General features: G+C 39.5%; 1 long non-coding RNA gene across 1 annotated transcript; it reads right to left on the bottom strand.

Annotated features, from left to right (window-relative positions):
- Positions 1-8,918: 8,918 nt before the first annotated feature.
- On the bottom strand, positions 8,919-10,100 carry LOC112458580. The gene is made up of 5 exons (XR_003041220.1): positions 9,860-10,100; positions 9,555-9,776; positions 9,379-9,475; positions 9,146-9,317; positions 8,919-9,058 (listed from the first exon to the last, which is right to left on the bottom strand). It is a non-coding gene; the product is annotated as an uncharacterized LOC112458580 (long non-coding RNA).
- Between the last annotated feature and the right edge of the window lie 11,025 nt (positions 10,101-21,125).

Here is a 21,125-nt window from a genome sequence, read left to right on the forward strand (position 1 = left end):
AAGACTGTGAGAAATGTATTTTTCCAAGAAAATAAATAGTTCTCTGCTAAAATATCATACAAAATTAATTATACGAATGGAGCGATTAAAAATCCCAATAGAACGAAGCGAGAAATAGTTATTCTACCGAAAATCAATAGGAAATGTTGACTCTTTGAGATATAGTTATGAACAATAGAGCTATTATATTACTTTTAAATATTTCCGCCAATGGCTGCCGAGCCAATAGTTACAATAGGCGGCCGATAGTGGCGGCGGCGGCGTTACTTGTGAAATGATTAATTTGTTAATTTTTCAATAAAAATGCAATAAATCATTAAAATTATGATGGAGCAATAAAAAGCAATGAAGGAGCAATTGTTCTATGCCCTATAAAGTTGCATAGAGTTATTATAAATATGTTTTTCAATAAAAATTAAAAATTTTTCGTTTTTATTAAATATCTCAAAAAATAATTTTAAAAGGGGAGCAATTGTTGATTCTGAGGGAGCAATTAGGGAGCAATCGTTTGAGCTATAGTTCAATAAAAAATATGAACTTGCAGCGCCAACTTATTTTCGGTCTTTAAGTGGGCTTCGCAACTATTCTATATACCATCTATTCTGACCATCTAATGTACCATTTATTCTGACAAATATATCCGACAAAAAAATCATCGTACCTTCGAATTTAGGCAGATGCGGTTGTTTGACGAGCCACTCCTTGATAGTTTCGAGATCTTTGTCGCGCGTCGCTGCATTCTCGTTCAACTCCACTCGTATCTGCTTGGACATTTCGTCTGTAGGCTGTATCAGCAGCATCTGCAGACACAAAATTCCCCCTCCCCCCCACCGCGTTTCCAACTATCCCCCTAGAAATATAGACCAAGAGTGAGTTTAATCGGAGAATAGCGTTAATCGGAGACTGTGATATTGGTCCTAACGACCGGTTGAAAGAAAAAAGTCGGACGCGATCTACTACCGTGAATTCGCGTACCGCATTGAAAAGTGATAAGTGCGTATTTTGTTCGGCGATGGGAAATGACTCTACGGGGGCGCCTTCTTGACTATATGGCCTAATTTACACCAATCGCTTAATACGCGTATGAACTAGTAAATAACTAGTAAATTAGTTTGATTATTGACTCGTCTGCTCAAATATACTATTTGATACGCGTATCGACAGAGATCGGTGTAAATTAGGCCAATTACGTCAAGTATCAGCTGTAATTGAAGTAAGGAATGACAATAGTCTGTCAAAGAAACAAGTCGAAAGATAAATCAATTTTGACGAGCGTTGAATGAAGAGTAAAGAACAAAGTTTAATTTGACGTTTAATTTATGTCAAATGTATCGCAATTATATCTAATTTCTTTATTTTTACTGAACAAACAATAAATCTGTCGAAAGAAGAATTATTTTTGACGAGCCACTTGTTCCATTTTAAGATTTGAACGTTAAATAAAGGAAAAAATTGCATGTACCTTTCAATCGTACACATATGTAAATTCTATCGAGTATCACTTTCTTATATACTCGACCGAACAAGTATGTAAAAAGACAATTAAATATTTACGAAGCACTTACATTTACGAAGACGTGTTAAGGGGATGCTAAAGCCGTCCAAGTTACCGACAATTCATTTCAAAGCTCTCATTTTGAAACGGCTTTACAGATCGCAAAATCCTTTTACAGGAGTAAAGTAGAGGTACTAATAAAGGGTGGGATTGTCAAATAATTAGTAATAATTGAAAAAAATTTTTAAATGCTGTCACCTCATAACCTTATTTTCTGATATAAACAGTTGTATACATAATATGTACGAAATTAAACTTTCCCACCCTTCAGAAGACGTGCACAAACAATAACGTACCTTTGAAATTGAGATTGAAAGCCTGGAATAAAAATAAGAGCTATATATATGACCTAGTTTACATCGATCACTTTATACGCGTATTAAATAGTAAATAACTAGTAAATAAGTCTGATTATTGGCTGATCAGTTCAAATATACTATTTGATACGCGTATCAAGAGATCGGTGTAAACTAGGCCTATGAGAGCTAAACGATCGTGTATATTTTTCACAAAAATATTCACGCAGAGCAGCAATTATGTCACAGCAGTAGTTCACGGATTTTGCGAGAGATGGCGAGATGGCGCACGCAGCTGTGGACAGTTTCGGGGTTGGCTACATTGTCTGGTTCCTACACAGCAATCGAACCAGGACAGATATATGATACAGATATCTCGTTAGGCATTTTTACATTTTTTTCAATTATTACTAATTATTTTACAATCCCACCCTTCATTAGTACCTAAACTTTACTCCTGTAAAAGGATTTTGCGATCTATGAAGCTGTTTCAAAGAACGAGCTTTGAAAGATAGGGGCCCGATTCTCTATCTACAAACGTATGCGTAAACTCTGCTCTAACAGAAAAGCTGCAAGCTTATTGGCTAAAAACTGTGCGATAGCCAATCAATTTGCAGCCTTTCTGTTAGAGCAGTGTTTGCGCATACGTTTCTCGTTAGAGAAGCTGGCCCATGTGGTACAGATATCTCGTTAGGCATTTTTACATTTTTTTCAATTATTACTAATTATTTTACAATCCCACCCTTTATTAGTACCTAAACTTTACTCCCGTAAAAGGATTTTGCGATCTATGAAGCCGTTTCAAAGAACGAGCTTTGAGAGATATGTCGTACAGATGCCTCGTTAGACAAGGACATATATCTCTCGTATTATTCCTTTCTCTTCTATGTATGTAATTTGCATGCACCCATTTATTCCTCTCTCTCTTTCTCTCTTCCTCTCTCATCCCTGTCCTTCTCTCTCTCTCTCTCTCTCTCTCTCTCTCTCTCTTGCAAGTACACTGGGTAGCTACTCTTAGTATGGTAAAATCAGGATTTTCTGGAAGAGTGGTGTTAGGATTCTAGGGTATATTTGAAGAAAGAAAAACGGTAATGTAAAGGACAAGAAACTCTATTTATTATATATTTTAAAGATTTTATTATAAAAATTATATATAATATATATATATATATATACATATATATATATATATATATATATGCATATACATATTTCGTTATACTGCTTTTTGTACTTAAACGTTTATGTAAAAAATCTTTAAAAAATATTTTTATCTAGTAGTAAGTAGGTCACAAATTATATACACATCACAATTTAACATAAATATAACTAAGAATATGATATCTTAATTAAAGATGTGAATAATAAAATGAAAGAACTGAGCAAATTGTTATTTTATAATAAAATAAACATTTACGGACTATAATATAGACATAATTGCACTCTTCTAAGATAATCAGTTAGATTCAACTGCATATCAGATTCATAGCGCGATATAAATGGCCCCAATCGGTGTAATTACTGTTGTCTCGTCACACCCTTCGACATTTAATTGCATATCATCACATTTCAGCCATCGTCCTGAAGGTTTTCGACAGTAGCCAATAAAGTGACCAGAAATGTGTTCGATGACACCTATCAAGCTGAAAACAATACAGTTTTTTATGTTTAATAAGTAAATAAAACGATACATAATAAGCGATATCTATATGTATATTACTAAACATACCGGTACTGTTTTATAAAATTCAGTGTAATTGGAACATCTGCTACCTGGTATTTGAGACCATGTGTTTTCTTACGATGTGTCCTCGTATCCAAATCAATAAAGATGTGGAAATTTGAACGAGTCGTTTCAGTAACTGTTCCTGGGCATTTTTTTTGTCGGCACTTACCCTGGTAATCATTTTTATTGAATAAGACAGCATCTTGCAATGCTTGAATACCTTTGGTATTTATCATTTTGATATTTACTCCAAAGTATGCAACATCCATTGGTAATGGCGATACACATTCCGGATTATTACATTCAGACGATCTAATTGCACTTGGCTCAGTCGGTTCGGAACAACAAAAGAGATTCTTCCATATCTGAGTAATCGAGTCTTCTGCAATCAACTTGTGCAGTTTGATAGATGGAGCTTCAGGATCTTTTACAATCGGATAAAATTCATTTAAAAGGACAATGCGTTCACGAAGTATTTCCATAGTTGGGCCCATCTTCATAAATTTGCATACAAATTTTAATGCGCGATTATTCGATGACTGTATAGAAAAATGATATCGAGAATCATAAAGTGCACCAAATTGCAATATATGGATGATGGCATCAAACCCACAAGTTTTTTGAAGATCCACAGCAATATTACCAACTTTTATGATTCCTAATTTTAGCCCATTCTTCAAAAGAAAACCTCTTTTTCCTCCATTATCAAATCTCTCGTTGAGAAATCGTATTTGTGGATATGATTGAAAATAGAAACCTACTTTCGCAGGTTTGTTCTTGTTACATTTTGGATTCAAATTTTGTTGGTCACCTTTAGGAAATTCAGTCGATACTTCTTCATCTGATAATAATTTCGAATAATTATGGTCGATTAATGGCGTACTCGAGAAAATAACTTCTTTTGAATTTGGCGTTGACAATTCAGCGTGTGGATCCTTTTTTGTAAAAAGTTTGTCTTGCTCATAATTTTTAGAAAAGCCATGAGTATTATTATTTGGCTGAATAAAAAGATTTCGATCAATGTTTGCGATGTCGCTGCTTTGAAGGTCGAGTACTTCAGAGAGAATTTGAGAAGTATCTTGAATATTTTTTTATTCTTCTTGGTTTTCAGGACTTATTTCATTAACGTCTACAAAACAGCTCTCCTCATTGACAAGTCCTTTCCACGCTTCACCAGTATTCACCACTCTTCAAATCAGAGTCATTCATCATGCGAGCCCTCTCGCGCAATAGACTTATTGAATTAAAATTCATATTTATATATGGCTGCTGCAATGAGGATTTTGATCCTTCGTCTGCTGAACGTGGATCTGATGCCGGTTTTCGTACTGAAGGCGCTGACTTAATACCTGCTGAACATGGAGATAATACAGGTATTTGGGAATAGAATTCTGAATGTTGATCTGCTGAACATGGTGATTTTTTCAAAGTGAGTTTTAATTCTCCGTTAGCTGCACATGCAGTTGGAGTGGGATCTTGCAAGAAGATTCCTAATCCATTGTCGAGTAAACATGAATCTGATATGGGTTCTTGCGACAAGAATCCTAATTCTTCGTCAAATGAACATGAAACTGGAGCAGCTTTTCGCGGGAATTCCGATTCTTTAACAGATGAACTAGGAGCTCGAATAGGTTTTTGCGAGGCTGATTCTTTCTCTGGTGTATGTGGAGATGGTACCGGCTGCCTGTGATTGTGATTAAAATGCTTTAATTTTGCTGCTACCTCATTAGTGCCAGAATGCAAGTCATCAATATGCTCTTTCAAAAATCGATTTGCAGAACACGGCAAAGGGATACCTTCAAAGATTCTTTGCCTTACTTCAGCAAAATATCCTTCCTGCGAAGCTGTCGACGCATGCGTTTGTTTGCCAGGGAGGGCTGCTGCAGTCCATATAGGAAACTCTTTGGCAATTCGTTCAAGTGACTGTATGAATTCCGAAAAATAAAAACCGTTTACAGCCTTGCACTCCATCTTTTGCTGATCAGGAGGTGTGGACATTGAAAAAAGACTTCTAATCCATTGATGAGTGACGGTTAAATTCTTATCATCTTTTTCTTCAACTGAATTCAAAGTATTTTCAACTTCCTCATCAATTTTGACGTTCTCTCTCGACGTCTCCAGCTCTTCGATAATCTGTCCATGTTCAGCCATGTACTCTTCCAGAAGGCGTCTAGCTTCAAAAACCGACACTTGTTTTCCTGACTCCATTATACTTTCATTTTGGTCGAGATGCAGTGCAACGATGCATGTCAGTCGAAATACATGTTCGAACTCTTGCACTGTTTGACAGTCAATCATTAAAGCAATTGTACGAAGATAAAAACCTTTGACAATAGGATGGCGTAGATCTTTAATACATTTCCACCTGGCGACAGCAGCCATTTGATGAGCCACATCCGCTCTTATTAGAGTGTTAAATGGCCGAGGTGTTTTATATCTGTCTTTCGTTGCCCATTTGAAAAGAACGTCAACATATTCCTTTAGTGTCATGCGGTTAAATGCTTCACACATAGCCAGTAACAAAGCACGCCCTAAATCAGACATAGCTTCGTCTGGTATTGTCGCCTTACATGCTCGTATCCATTCCTGAAGCCAAAATGTGATGAAAACTGCGTCATGTTTTTCCGACAACATTTGGTACACAGGAAGAGTTTTACCCTCAAAATTGATGGTAATCGTGTATAAAAATATGTGGCCAATTTTTCGCCCTGGGATAATTTCAAATTTTTTTACCACCTTACCCGTGGCATCTAGACAAATTCGAGAAAATCCTTTTCTTACTCGGCAGTATTCTTTTTCTACGAAAATTTGTTCTGGGCTGCAGTAAAAAACGTAAAACTTCTTTGCTCCAATCTCGCGGATAGCATTGCTGTATCGGATGTCTTGTAACATATTGCGAATGCTAGTTATCATGTTTATTTTCACGCCTGATTTTATGCCAAGATCTTCCTTGTTGTGTTCCATCTTTGCTTGTCTGTAAATATGACATTTTTGTACCCACGGAGGTTCGTTCTCTCCAAATTTCATATTCTCCGCAAGTAATTTCTGCCGATATCCTGCGGCTCTTCTTCGTTTTAATTTTCGTCCAATTAATTTCCTTTCAGGACCATTTAATGGTCTCTTAACTTCTTCATGATAATCATTACGAGTATCACGCGTTGTGATTATCAAATGTAGTTCTCCGTTGACCGGTTTTTTGTAGGCAACGCCAACAATTTTATTATTACATTTTTTGCTTTTACATAATCCTTTGAACTTCAAATAGAAAGATCCAACGGCATAATTTTCATTTTCATCCTGTTCTATGCGTACGTATGACCATTTGCCCAGAAAAGCACATGGGAATTTGTACATATTCCAAAATGCTTTTGTGATTACATTTGGTCAAACCCATGATTTCAATCTTTTCTGTTGGTGATTAGAAGTCTGATCGGGCTTTATCTGTTCCCACTCAGTGGGTGAAAGAACTAGAGGGAACGAATCAACACCAATGTCAGAATCTCCATTCTCGTCATCATGATAAGATGATTTGTCCGATTCAGAATCCTCTGATAGTTCATCAATGATATCATCTTCGATGGTAGTGGTCTTGGAGGTTGGATATTTATACCCAAATTCTGACGAGCTGCTTCGAGACTTCCATTTTTATTATCTCTTACGTATGTATAAACTGAATGCGGTTTCCATCTTCCATTGAGCTCTTTGCTCATGTCTTTCCAAACTTTTGCAGAACTCGAAGGAAAATTGTTGGTATTAAAATATTGCATATATTTCTGAATTAACAGAATTGCTTCTCGGTTAGGAACACTACAAGGCCGTCCCATCTAAAAAAAATGAAAAAAAAATATTACATACTCTCAATATTCATTACAGCAATCAGAAAAATAACTTATTGAATGCCCCGATAGGAAAACATTTATAAATTATATGACAAAATCTTAATGAAATTTGGAATGCTACAATTATGTCTCTATATTTAGCAACAATACATGTAGAAATTTAGACCTTTCATCAAATATTGATAAATATTTGCACAATTTATTTCTAAATAGTATTTCAGCAAACTAGCAGCATTATGGCAAATCTTAGTGGAATGATGGCAAATTTAAATTTGGAAAGAAATTACCTCTAATAATTTATAAATGTATTTAAGTTTTATTATTTTTAGAATATTTTGTGAAATAAAATAAATCAATATGTATGCTTTAAAATGTACAATTATTCTGAAATTATAATTTTGAAATGTTATGACATAAAATATTACACAATTATAATAAATATAACACAATAATTGTGCGTAAATTATACTCTAAATTGAATATATCAATTTTTGGGCAAATATCATTTAAAAATTTTATCCCGACAAAACCGCTACGTTATGGCGAAGCACATTATTAATGCAATTATTGTGAAATTTTTTCCTTTCGTGATGCAGTTAGTGTATAATATTTGAGCAAATATCTTTTAGAAATTTTATCCATTTTCCTATTGGGATGGATCCAGATTATTATTGTTTAATGTGGCAGATGTGTTATGATCATGGAAAATTGTCAAAGATTACTACACTATTTCACTATTTTTTTAAACGAAAACTTACTCTCACGGTGATACATTCAATACAATATACTTTCTTTTTTATTTGAACATCCAGAACACTTTCACTCAATAATGAGTTCTATAATAATACTAAACACAGAAGAAGAAAACGAACAGAAGAAATTACATAGTCTCAATAGTCTTTTGTTTTTATTGTTTGTCTGATCTGGGTTGTGTCGATAAATCCGTTAAAATTCCGGTCGGTATATAATTCTCCGAAAATTGTTATTTATTGAAAAAAATAAAAACAAAGTTTGGAAACGAAATTTGGGAATGCACGTAACTTTTGTACCTTCTACTAGACTTTAAATAACCTAACGTCATCAATTCCTTCTTTTACAACAAAATTCGAATTTTATGCATGTTTTACTATAATTCAAAATTAGAATGGTAGATTTTATTTTATATTTGATGATATTTGATTTTGTTTCTTGGATATACATCGCGTGATTAATGCCAAAAGAGCGGATGAGCCAAAATTGAATTTGTTATGAATAAGACATCTGCACGTTATTTAACTGTATAACAAAAACTGATAATCACAGCTCAAAAAAATAAAGTGGCATTAAAAAGCTGAAGAAATTTTCCATCAAAATAAGTATTCGATCGCTAAATCGAAAAATAATTAAATGTGCGTAAGTTTATAGGCTGTTTTGACATTAGTCACTATATATTTTCATTATTGTATGGATTTAAATATAATTAGGACTAAAATTTTTTATATACAAATAACTTACCAGCCTACTATGTTTAATGATAACTGACACTGATTATCCTCGACGTCTGTATGCCATATGAAAAAAAGCCAATATTTTCCAGTCGAATTTTTCTAGGTAATTCCACAATGCTTTTTTAGAACTCTTCGTTTCACAGTGTGACACCTATCTTAACAAGACAAAATTAATTTCTCTATTATTAAATTATTTATTATTAAATTATTAAATTATTAAATTAATTATTATCTAATTTTACTTTGCGCATTGTTTATGTAACCATAGCGAACAAATCTAGCCCTCTGTGACGGCAAAAGAGGAAATGTTGGCCGTGCCGCGAGTGCCACTATAGCCCCGACCGTTTGAAGCGCACCATTCTCCCCGAAAGATTCCTGCAGGCTAAGTGCGATTCTCTGCAGAGATCCATCATCCTAATAAAACAGTATGCATATCAATTGTTGAACTTGTTAATAAAACTATATATTTCCGTACCTCTGGCGGAAAAGTGTTTGTTTATGAGATGTCTAAGAGAACTACTAAAGCACGAGCGTGTTGATTAGCGACTGGTGACTTCAATTGTTGCAAGATTCTGCGAGAAAGCAAAAAATAAGCTATCAAAACTCGCGCAAATCTTGTAATTTAATTAAATGTGAAAACACGTTAGCTACCTATCGAAAACTTCTTCGGAATATAAGACAACCAACGACCTGGAGCACTGCAGCACTTCGTAATGTGTAAGAACATCCCGAGCTGCTTCAAAGGGACAAATACTAACAAATTCGGACAGAGTTTGATGGATATTCTCCATAAATGGGCGGATTGCCTCTGTGTCATTTCCAGTCTTGACAGAACTTAAAATCATAGCTAGTAAGCCGATATCCAATTTCGCCCTAAAAAAATTGAGATTTGTTGTTGATTAGACTTCGGAGTTAAATAGTATAATACTTATTAAGTGTCATAAAAGTTTTATTACCTTAGATATTTTTCATTTTTACTCCAGGAGGATTTGCCATTGCCCCGTTAGCCACCTAAGATGTTGCCCGCTCAGCACGTGGCTCACGTTATTTTGCACGGACGTGGGGTTGGACTTTGCTGAGCATATATGCTGCTTTCAGCATTACATGTAGCATAATAACCTAAACAGAAAATGATACAAAAATTATACATTTCAAATTACAAATATGTTATGCGTAATGATACATTTCGCATTACATATTTCTTTTGTGGAGTTCTAAAATAATATAATTAACTTTACCTATACATACCAAAAAAATGCAACAATTAGCGCTAATAATGAATCCATTTTAGGAAAGTGAACGTTTCTTTTATGCTTTAGCAGCACTTTCCACATTCTCAGCTGTGATTGGATGACTCACAAACCATGGTAAAACTGTCCAGCTATCGCACATGTGACATGTAACTTGATTTTCAGATAAAATCATTATTTCCCAAATGTTTAAAACATTACAGACGTGTTTCCCAAATGATTTCACGTTGATTTGAAAAGAAAAAAATTGATTTTAAAATTATGTCAGCTAACTATACATTCAATTAATTTTTATTAATTATAAATAAACTATTATTTCCTAAACTATGAAACTATATTCCTAAACTTGCCCAAACGATTCCCAAACTATTAAAATAATCAATAATAAGAAATATCAAATTTGTCTGCTAAGTATATCGAGGTCGATGGCTGGCTTATATACGCGTCGCGGCGGCGTTACGGCGTGGTGGGGGTAGCGACGGCAATCGCGAGCGCCGGGACGGTGCGGCGGAACGATCGGTGATTACGGTGTCCCGACGCCGCGATTGCGATTGGCGGTCTTCGGCCGCCTTCGGCACCGCTCGGCGCGGTGAGGCGGTCGCCGCGGTAAGCGGTAAGTCCGTTCGCGGACTAATGTTACATGGCGTAATTAAAAATACGTTGGGCACACCGTGCCCGTTTTTCACCCCGCGGGTGGTCGGCTGGGTGGTCTCGACGTGGTGTTCCTGCCGGAACGATGCATATTTGGGGGTGCATCGTTACACCGTCCACTCGCAAGGCGTACATCTTTGCTCTAAGCCCGACGAATTCGGTCATTATCGCACTGTTGTTTTCGTCTTTCATCAAGCCCGGAACTTTTTTATTGGCGAGTTTGATACCGTACGCATTATCGATCGCATAATCGCTAGTGTCAAATTTATTAATGTGGCGCTTCATGATATCATACACATCGTCGCACTCGATGTGATAAATGAGACTATCCGTATCGGTGTACGTGACTTTACACTTGTCGCGATACAACGGTAACATGTACTCGTGATGAAATTCATACAAACATGTCTTAAATGTATCGAGAATGCACATACTCATGTAGATTGGTTTGTCAAACTTTACCTCGAGTTCTCGCATTTCTATTGCTATTAGATTCTCTGAAAAGACGCTTCGACTATGAAAATTTGGTTTCGCGATCATTGTCTCCGCGCCATATCTACCCTCCCAATGAGTCACGAGTCGCACGTCAACGTGATTGCGCACATTCTCCATGGTTTTGCCAAACACAGCGTTGTTCATCAATTTGTATAAATTTTTCTCGAAATCATTCTTGGCCAATGTTCTAAATTTTGTATTGAGGTCTATATAATCGCGAAGCCATGGAGATTGCGCGAATTTCAATATGCAGTGAATCTTTGATATACGGAGACCATTATGAGTATACTGCTGCAGGTTGCGATAATGTATGACATAACGTTTCTTATCGTATAATGTTGCGAGGAGCTTGTCCTGCCGCTTACTGGGTGGTTTTCGCGCGTCGGACAGAACGGTAGGTCAGTGTGCGCGTCGTGAAGATGTTACGGATACTTTAAGTCGACTTCGAGAATGTAGCCTATCGAGGAATCCAACGCGACATCCATAACATTAAAATCGGTTACGTCGTCGACCCATTGAAAATCTGCGTATGGCAATAGTTGACTCATTGCCCAGCCGTACAGGTTGTTTACGTCGAAATACATCAGGTACGACGACGGTTTCGATGGATCGTACGACTGCATGTACTTGTTGTTGACCAGCGCGTATCTGTTTGAACATTGACTCAAACTGCCGCGTTCGATAAATATGACCATGTCATTGTCGGTGAGCAGTTCAAAATTAATATGTGTATGGTTCAACATAGCATCCCACGTAAAACCCGGTAGAGTGTAATAATACGCCGTATCGAGTTCATATCTCGCGACGCAGCTATCGCGAAAATTTTCAAAGATATCGGACAACAGCAAGACAACGGTCGAGATATAAATCGTAGTCACTGAGCGTTTGAATGGAGAACCGCTGCCAGAAGTTGACGGCATGCGCGTAATCACTCTCGGATACGGTGTCACCTGTCAATGAACTGTAAAACAAGTCGCGCGGTGGTAAACACGAGTCCTCCAACTTTTCGACGCAGTCAATGTACTCGTACGGAAATACGCCTTTTTGAGTCAGCAAATCAAAATTTTCTGAGAATAATTTACAAAATTTGCGTTGCAATATTCGCAGTTTATTCTTGCTGAGATAAGATGCCAATTTGTCAAGACTATCGGTGAGAAACTTGTATGAATCGATAAATCGCAATTTGACGCAAGTTTTCTTATCTTTATTTTTTCGGTGCTTTTAACATTTTTTGTAAACGAAATGTATTTTTCTTTTGTAATTGGGAGTAAGTCTACATGTCCATCGTACGCTGTTGCTATTTCCGTTATAATAAAATGTGCGTCGTAGCCCGATAAATTATGAAAAACTATGGGAAGGCAATTCGAATCTTTATAATTTAAGTTACAATTAGAATGCGCGGGACATCTGTATTGACTGGTCAGGTGACAATGGTCGCGTACTCGCACGTCGTCTGGCTCGAACGGTTTTTCGCACACGTAACAGTGCGTTGCGCTGTTAAATTTTTCCCACTCGTCTCGCGTGAAATCTGCCATGGGTACATTAGTAGACAAGATAGTTTTTACGTCGTGAGCTAAACGTCTTAACTCCTCGGCGAACCACGCGACGCAATCCTTATCGCGACGAAACCGATACATTGATAACGACTCGTCGTACGAGCAACGCACGTAGTACCCTATGCTAAATACGTGATGATGTTGATAGGTGTACCTGAACGTTTCCGGATCCGCTTTCATTTTTTCCAGAGTACATTCCAGGTCGGCGTATACAATAAACGGAACTCGTTCCTTCCTGCTGTGATTCTTGAAGGCCAACCACTACTTGTCGTTATTACTCGGTAACTTGATCGCGCAGTCGTTCATCTCCCGACAGTCGATGGTGTGAGCTTCCAATTTCTCGCTGGAACTGAAGTAGTGCAAACTTCTGTAAATATTGAAATTTTTTATATATCTTTTACGTGGGCGGCAGTGTGGTCTAGTGGTAGAGCGCCAGACTCGTAATCTGAGGAACCAGGTTCGAGTCCACTAGAGCCATGAAGCATGGAATGTTTTTTCGATAGCTGCGCTCCTCCGTGCAAGATAGGCTCTTGTGCGGAGAAAACTGGGCTCCGTCTTTCGAAAAGAGACGTTAAGCCGTTGGTCCAAAGGGTTAAAGTGAGAGGAGAAAGATAGTATTGGTAGTAGATTGCGAACCCTGCGGGGATATGCAATAAATTACAAATTTTACAGAAATTTATATAGTTTTTACGTAAAAATTATTTTTATTATTTATTATGATGTATACTCACCGATTGCAAAAGTATTTTTCGTTCTTTTTCTTGCTCAATTGCGAGTTCACGAGGCGGGATAGGTTCTTAATCCATGCAAAATGTCCCACGTTGTCGTCATCCATGTACAGCAGATTTAGATGCCTGTCCATCTTTCGATCAGTAACCCGTATTGACAGGATAGCAAGTTCCTTGTTTTCTTCTCGATGCTGTACACGTTAATGGAGATGTTGTGATTTTCAAAAATTTTAATTTAATCCAACGTTATTGGAAACTCAATGTCTGTAAGATTTAGCACCGACGTGTCATTTGGTGTGACGTAACAAAAGTCATGTCCCCGGCCCGGATGGTAGCTCGGCCGAGGAAGGCGTCAAGGATGGTGCCTCCGCCCAAGGCGGGCGGAGCGCTAGCGTATAGGTTAGGGAGGGTGCGGTGCAGACGGCCACGATGATATTGTAACGGCGTAGGCCGCACCGCGGGACTTTCAGGTGGACAGCCGAAAGCCTAACGAGGACGGACGGCCGACGGGTGGGTCACGCTGGAGTCCATGGCCGGTACAGCAGAAGGCCTGTCAAGGCACACAACTAGCCCGCACTACCGAGTCGCAGCCCCGACACGGAGGACCCGGGAAGGGGAGCGCCCCGACGAAAGTCCCCGTCGAGGAACGGGGCTTCCACCGGGATTCCGCATTCCGCCACCGGTTGACGAGCCATGGCCTGGCCAGCCTGGCCGTCGAGTAACCGGGCAGTAAGTCGCGGCCTGGACAGCTGGTCTCACGTAAGCGGATTTGAAACTGCCGCCGGCGGATGGAAGCAGCTGCGACGGGCGCCTTAGTTAGGCGCGGCGATCGCTAGAAAGATCGTTATTATGCCAGGGCGCAGCACTTGAGAGGACTAGGGATACTGGCGCGCGCGGGTCCAGCGTGGTCTCGCCGGGCCGAGGAACACTGTCGTGTGAGCCGTCGTCCAGAGAGGTACCATCCAGCCCTGCGGCTGAGATAAGCTGCCGGCAAACGAGCGAACGACCTATTGTAAGGCCACTGCACAAGCACCGCGAAGTAAGATCGTAGCAATACCGAGGCCATCCCGGGAGTCGCGTTGTGCCGCGGAAACTTGTGAAATCCGCTTTAGCTATTGTAGATCGAGAGAAATACCGTGGGAGGGCCCGGCCGAAAAGTAGTCGTAATTGCCCGTCTCGGGAATCCGGACGCGCGGTCGCCGACAGTCAGCGTGCGTGTAATTCTGTAGTCTTCGTCTATTAAATCGTGTCGTGTTGTAACGATTCGCGTCGTAAAAGTTGTTTGCGTTCGGATTGTGAGTAACGAGATGAGCTCTTCGTGGGCTTCACATGATCGCGTCGTGGCGCCGGGCGCCTTTGAGTGTTGCGTTCTTTTGGGATTCGCGTAATCGGGAGATTCGCGGTCATTCGGGACTCGCAGAATTGGGAGATTCGCGGTCATTCGGGACTCGCAGAATCAGGAGATTCGCGGTCAATTCGGGACTCGCGTGATTGAGCGATCCGCGGTCAATTCGTGAAGTCGCCCTCGTGCGTGCGAGTATTTTACGATTATGGTTCTCGGTTACTTTCGCGTTAGTTGTAAGTGAATGTTCATGCGTTTCGTTGTGAATAATGGTTCACGGTTATGTCGCGTTTAATTGTAAGTAAATTCGTGCGTTTCGTCGTGGATAATGGTTCACGGTTATGTCGCGTTTAATTGTAAGTAAATTCGTGCGTTTCGTCGTAAATAATGGTTCCGGTTATGTCGCGTTTAATTGTAAGTAAATTGCGTTAGTTGTAAGCGAATGCTTGTGCGTTTCGTCATAATTAAATGTTCTCGGTTATTTCGCGCTTAATTGTCAGGGTGGGATTTGTTACGATTTAGGTCGGGAACTATTAATGTATGAATTAGATCGGGATAGCTGTGCAACTCGGCGAGGGAATGTGTGTCGCGCTCGTGGGGTGACACGTTGCGCCTACTCGGATTCTGCTTGTTCGCCGGAGAATACTTTGACCTTATTCCAAATGCTTTGGATCAAATATATTATCATTTCTTGTTATTAACATGGTGTGCTAATTGCGCTGCGCTCCCTCTCCTCTTTCAACCGCGATTAACCGATAGACTCACGCCTGAGAGAATTACATTTAGAGTATCGTGGTGCGAGGAATCGCACCTAGCGCCCACACTTTAAGAAATTATTTGGTCGAGCTAGCATCAAGTCTCCTACGTAGAGTCCTATCGCGATTTTAAAGATATTTAGAAGTAAGTAGTTAGGAAAAGCGACGGCGTGCTCCTTCACGACCGGCGAGACCGTGAGGACATCGTCGTTGTCGTCACAGTGGATACGACGATTTCAGATCTGCATTTCTTTGGGCTGGATGCAGAGCAGCCGTCACTGACCATGCGAAACATGCATTGCCCATTGATCGCACGTTTATCACCGCCTCTCTTCAATTTAATTTCTCGCGGTATTTCCACAAAACACCCCGCGTGCAATGGATTGTACTTGTTTACGTTGCGACGCTAATTTCTCTATATGATTTTCCCCGAGGTGGGAGGCGGGACTAAAGCGCGTAGCAAAGATATGATCGGGTGACAGAGCGGATCTCGAAAGCGATACGAAACAATGTTGGGCGCCAGGTGTGGTTACGGCCACACCACCGTTTACTCTAAAATGGCGCGTAGGCAAGGAAACTCTCAAGCAAGCTTACGCGTCTCTCTAACCCGCGAAAAGTACTCTACATGAACTCAGCATAGATCCGACATAAACTCTAATTATCGACACAACTCTTAATTCACACGTCATGACACATCCGCTCTGGCCGATCGCAACGACTGCTCAGGAATTTCGTTAGAGGATCGCGGTCCTTACATAGGCTGAATGCAGAGGGGTTTGACCTTGGCGAGGCGAAACAAACACAAAAGAAAGTACTCAAGTAACAGGCAAATCAAAATATAATATAAGAGAAAGCGTGATAATAGCGGTACAACTTACAGGACGCGAACGAAGTATTCACCGCGATCCATCGCAATTCCCCGACCACGCAAGGTCGTTCGAAGGGTCCGCGCGTTATAAACAAACTCGGACGCAGAGCTAATATTCTCGGAAAAACGTACGAGTAACGGGTACTCGCAATAGAAGTACGCGAAGCGCAATAATATACGCCGATGAAAGAATACACGCACGAAATAGTCTACGCTAAGAAATACGCGAAAAGTAATAAGATACGCCGACGGAATTATACCCGCAATCGCTATAATCCACGTTAACTAACGAAAGAGTAAAATAAACGATACGCGCACAATAATTTTTCGCAAAATAAACGATACGCGCAATATAACTCAACGTTCCTCGCAAACTAAACGATACACGCAATATAACTCAAGGTTTCTCGCAAACTAAACAATACACGCAATATAGGAGTTCTCGCATAACACCTCTCGTAACGTAACGCGAAGACTCGCCGTACGGTCCACACCGCGAGCACGTGATACTCACGCCTAGTTCAGCCCGAGGCGTGCGGTGTTCTCAGCCGGAGTAAATCTTACTCTAAATTTCTGGACGTTAATCGCGGTCGATTTTGGACACCTTCTTCGAGACGGCTGACTCTATGTCCGGTAGGCCGACGCCTCACACTTCCCGTATCGGGCGCGGTAATTTACGTATCCCGGAGACCGACACGCCCCAGAACGACCACACGAACGAAAGCCTGCACGACGAAACTTTCACTACGCGAAAACTAACTCTAACGGAAACGCAGATATCTTACACACAGATCGATAGACGCGATACTCATAAACGGTAATCTCGAAAAGCTCGAAACGGTAACTTAACTCTAATGACTGTTGAGCCGATCCGCGAGGTTTGATCTTGCAACACGCGCCACACTCAGGACGCGTGGCCGGTGCCACGCGGTCGCTCGTCGTTACTCGATTACACTCAAAATCTTATACTACACCGGTCGAGTCGGGAAGAAACGGACGCCCCTTCGGTATTATTACGGGGAGTCAGCGGGCGGGCTATGTCTTACCCGTAGAAACGACACGGAAAAGCGATAATCCCGGCAAGGGATTCACGACAATGACGCGTAGGTAAGGAAACTCTCAAGCAAACCTACGTGTCTCTCTCAAAAATAACGCGAAACGGTACTCGACAATCCGCCCCGCTGTTCCCCGATACCTGCGGTCCGGGATTGCTGGTCGTTTACATCTCGTCCTTCCTTCCTTCACAACGTAACTCCTAGGGCCGCCGCCCTCGCTTATTCCCGGCGCAACGGGAAGGCCCTTGCCGTACGTCAGCCTACGCTCGCGATCGACCCAACAGTGCCGGGATCGTTTCCGCGGCTTCGACTCGCGGCCCTCTAGATCAGGGCGCTTCACCGCACCGGCGGATGGCGCCACACTGTCGAAACGGGCCCTCCGGCCGCTTCTTCCTGAAAACTATAAACTCGGCAGTACGCGCGCAATACAAAGATGGGAATGAGGAAGACTGTGACGTGCACACGGTGCAACATCACAACGTTAACAGTCAAATTAAGTATATGCGACAACGCCCATCCGCTATCACATTCCTGGAATTCCTTCAGCGATGTTAGTGTAAGCTCGATGCTAGGGTGGCACATGTCGCTTATATCACTCGTGCAGATCGGACTCACAAAAGAGTTCATAGTTTCTCGTTGCAATATTTTATTCGCGCGTTTGTCGCCCGCAACAAATTCACCATTAAACATTGTGTTCATTTTTATATTATCATGTCGTTACATGACGTTCCGCACATAAATGAGTACAATTTCTTTCGCATCTTTGAGAATTTGAGGGTCGATGTGTTTGGAATTTATTACCACACCGGTCAGTATACAACTTTCAAAAATCGTATCCATCTCGCGCCATTTGAGTCCTGTCTCACTCGCACTGTATCCGGCACCCACATGCACGAAACGTTGACGTACCGAATCTTTCAGACCTTCGAGACGTGCGATACAAGCGACCGACTGTTTGAGACCGATCGATTCACCAATTGTGAATGTTCGATAATTTCACCGTGATCTTAGCATCCATACATGTGCGCCTTCCGAAAAAATGTACGATTTGCAGTTTTGTACGTGTTCGATAAAATCATCGCAAAACACGTATGTTCTTGAAAACGATATCGCGCCATTGACTCGGTGATTTGATCTGTATAACTGCGGCAGCCGTACATCGGCGCTATTTGCAAAATTTGCAGTTTTGCACGTGTTCGATGAAATCATCGCATGACACGTCGCGATATGTTCTTGAAAACGATATCGCGCCTTTGACTTATGCAAATTGCAAAATTTGCAGTTTTACACGTGTTCGATAAAATCCTTGCGAGACACGTCGCGAAATGTTCTTAAAAAAAATCCTACTTGATGCTATTGCCCGATGGGGTGATCTCATCACGAATGTTCTTGACAAAGATATCACATTTAACATATATGTGGATTGTGGTGGTGGTGGTCACCCTGCAGCAGCCGGACATTGGCGCTATTTGCAAGATTCGCAATTTTGTATGTGTACACGACCCGTATAGATTGTGGGCTATAGCGGTGAAGAAACACTGAGTTTGAATTGTTGACAAAATATAATAAAATATATTTAGAAAATATAACAGAGTAATTTCAAAACATATTTATAAGCTGGTATGGTAAAAGTCAATAATCACATAAATCAAGATATGATAATACAATTCACATTGTAATAGTCCGTTCAATGAAAAAAATGTAAACATTAGTTGAACGTATGCTCTCCGTTTGAAACTTGAGACGTAAATTAATAATATATATTACAAAGTAATTTCAAAGAAAGAATTAATATTTGTATGAGAGCTTTGAATATATCTTTAAATGGTTTTAATCACTGAAAAGACCATTGGACATGACAAAATATAATACCATAATCAATAAATAACCAAAATAATTATGCACATATTAGTACAATAGTATACAAAGGAACGTATCATCAATGATGATCTTGAATACTTTTCATAAAATTGTAGATACAACTTCTATCTTAAATTAAACTAATGAGTATTATCAAAATATTAAATTGAATTAAATATCACCAGTCTTGAGTTGTAAATTCAAGACCATGATATTCTTAAAAGAATCTGGGATATATTAATAAATGATTGCAAGGACAATTTCTCTTTTGTTAATAGAATGAATCTTACCAAATATCAAACGCATTAATCCAGACTCAATTCGTGAAAACGTAAAGAAAATTATAAAGTATTTCGCATAAATCGATGTATAATACAGAGAAATAATGTAATTGTGTATCGCACCTTTAATTACAATTTCTGAGTAAATGAGCGTTGAATTCTCTGACGAATCATGTTTACAACAATTGAAGCAATGTAAATCTTATCTCGAATAATTGACGCATTATAATTCGTATTGATTTAACAAATGAATCTCATCGCAAATATGTATTAAGAAATATGAGAAATTAATTGCCAAAGAAAATAGAATTAAACGTATCGCAAGCTTGCATAAATTACAATATTTGGCCAAAAAAGAAGATAATCCAAATAAATAATTAAAATTGGTTGCAACCCGAAAACAAGAACTTAGTACCCAAGTGAGATGAACGATTACCGTTCCCGTCGACAAAATGCTTCGCTGAGTGCAGAAGCCTTACATATGTCCTTTACTGAACGGTAGATCTCTCGAGATTTCTGGAATCAATGATCGTAACTGATACTGTTTATGAGGATCAATGATTCTTATTCAGAAATCTAAGAGTTACCTGTATACTGGTGTCTACCGCATGTGAATGCACTTCTAGAAAAGATCCGAACGGACTATGTCCATAATAGTCGTTCCCTTGGTCTCTCCAGAATGTGTTGTTGTGACCGGACGTCACTCTCTGGGTACGTGGATCACACGAAAATATAAAATCTCAGCCAGATTTGCCTATCAAACGGTCGCCACTTGGTTTGACCTTGATATACCGAGAAGGTAAGTATCGAAATTATAGCACGATATTGCAACAATACACCAGGGTTCTCAAACTCCCATATGAAAAAGTTGTACAGTGTTTGCAGCGCCATCTAAAAGTTTGACCCCTTGAAATAGGAATTAAATAGCAACATGGCGGTTGTAGTCGATAGAGTAGAAGGACAGGTCGATAAAACAACGACAGGTTAAAGCAGATTAAAGCAGGTTAGAACAAGACAAGACAAGGCAATAAATAAAAAGGAAAAAGTTGGAAGAAGTGTTATTACTGTTTATTAAGGCCGAGTATCAGATAAGGTAATATTGTAAAAGATCATTTTTATTATAATTTTCTCTTAGTGTCGAAATGTAAAAAAACAAAACTTTTAAATCAGATTAAAAATATGTAGTCAATTCGCTCGGTTTAAGTAAAACTTATGAGAAAAAGTCAACGACCAATAACGAGCTAAGATAAGCATTAAAATGTTAGTTGACAGCAAATTCAAGTTTATTGACAATTACAAGAACATTGAATGTTTCGGCTTACTTAGCTTTTATCAGCAACAAATCATATGAGAAATAAACAATAATTTATTGCTGATGAAA

Source organism: Temnothorax curvispinosus, unplaced genomic scaffold (assembly GCF_003070985.1).
Source record: "Temnothorax curvispinosus isolate PA1 unplaced genomic scaffold, ASM307098v1 QBEX01000132.1, whole genome shotgun sequence".
Lineage (NCBI taxonomy): Eukaryota > Metazoa > Arthropoda > Insecta > Hymenoptera > Formicidae > Temnothorax > Temnothorax curvispinosus.